This window comes from Telopea speciosissima, chromosome 6 (genome assembly GCF_018873765.1).
Source record: "Telopea speciosissima isolate NSW1024214 ecotype Mountain lineage chromosome 6, Tspe_v1, whole genome shotgun sequence".
NCBI classification, from domain to species: Eukaryota; Viridiplantae; Streptophyta; class Magnoliopsida; order Proteales; family Proteaceae; genus Telopea; species Telopea speciosissima.
In genome coordinates this window covers 51,707,038-51,708,774 of record NC_057921.1, presented here as the reverse complement: position 1 = coordinate 51,708,774, position 1,737 = coordinate 51,707,038, and the positions used below count along the sequence as shown (strand labels likewise).

The window sequence follows — 1,737 nt, the reverse complement described above, 5'->3', positions numbered from 1 at the left end:
GAGGATACCAGCTGAACCTGAAGCATAGTTTACTCCAGTTAAAGTTTTGCTCTTCTGAGCCTCTGAAAGACCCAAATATGGAGGAACCATTGGAAGTCCAAGCAATTGAGCTGCAATGAATGACACGGAGATTTAACGTGGTTCACACATCCACAGGCAAAGCTGAAGATGTTTCACTATATAAATCGGATAAAGTTATAATGGAGATCTCTCAAGAACATCCAAAATGGCACTGCTTCACTCTCTTGAAAACCCTAAATCAAAAACCCCAAAAATATTTCATTTGGATCGCCACCAAAAATGTCGGAACGGGTTATTCTTCGAAATAGGTACAAGAATTCGAGACATGGAAGCAGAAAAGAAAACAAATTAGCTAGAAAAGAAGAAAATGGGTTTTAGTATTTACCAATGAAATCTGCTGTAGTTTTGCCATTGGTGAATCTGCCGGTTGCACCAGCAGAGAAGTCTATGCCATAAGGACTGTAATTTGCTATGGCGTAAGTTTTCAAGAAGTTGTTGTTCCCACTGTCAACAAGAGAATCTCCAAACACATATAAAGCAGGAGCAAGTGGATTCTCACACTTAGTTGGGAAGAGATGAAGAAGAAGAAGCAATGCTAGTGAGATCAAGTACGTGTAAAAGCACTTCACCATCTTCAAATGGGTTGTATCAATTCAAAAAATATCTGTGTGAGAGAGAGAGAGAGAGAGAGAGAGAGAGAGAGATTTCTGAATTGTGGTTGAGAGTGATCTCCTATTTGTAGATATTCTGGACTTGGTTGGTTTTATGTCAATTAGTCAGTTTGGTTTGGTCCGATTTTGATCTGGTTGAATCGGTTTCAGCCAATTTGTAGGCCAACTCGGATTTTAATCCTCCCCAATTCCTAAAAGTGTTCAGCGGCAGTGCTAGGTGGAGATGTCAAACACTTGGCAGCTCGGACATCCAACGGTCCAAATCCAATAGAATTCAATGAGCTTGGACCATTGGATGTCTGAGCTACAGGTGTCGACATCTCCACCTAGCTCTATCACACTACACACGTTTAGGAAATCAAAGAGGATTATTTTCCAATCAAACTGTGGAGGAAGTTTCGAGACGGTCTCAGTCAGTTTCAATTCTGATACAGTTCCTTATCAGTTTTTTGTTATCGATTTGTAATCGGACTATCATCGAGTTCAGTCCGATCCGGTTTCTATTTTACATGTTTATTAAATGGGAAATCCGATTTTCTTTTTTCGGTTTTTTATCGAATTACTATTGGTCTGGTACCGGTCCACTTTACGATCTCAGCTAATCTGATTTGGTTTTGGTTTCTATCAGTTGCATAAATCCCAAAATCTGACATGGGTTAAGTTCAATTCGATTCAGACAGAACCAGTCCATTTCGATGATCCGGCCACCAATTCGGTTTGAACTTTGACAGCCTTACTGATGTTCAGCCTCTAATACAAAACTTGTGGCAACCCAGAAGGCCAAACCCGGTTTTGCTGGTTAGTAAAACGGTTCAATTTGTCTAAGATGATCGACCTTGTGTATCAATCAAAGAGTAAAGTTAAGTACAGAATATGATAAATAACGGAGTTGTAAAACAATTAGAAATCATTTAATTCCTTAAATGCCATAAGCTTTTGGCATTAGACACGCAACTAAGCAGCTTCCGGTCCATATGAAGATGTACTTACTAACCCATGCCCACATATAGTTTGGTATCCGGTCCATGTCAAGATGTTAATTAAT

The 1,737-nt window shown here is 39.5% G+C and overlaps 1 pseudogene; it reads right to left on the bottom strand.

The window, feature by feature from the left end:
• Positions 1-653, bottom strand: part of LOC122665911 — an 8,121-nt pseudogene extending 7,468 nt beyond the window's left edge.
• Between the last annotated feature and the right edge of the window lie 1,084 nt (positions 654-1,737).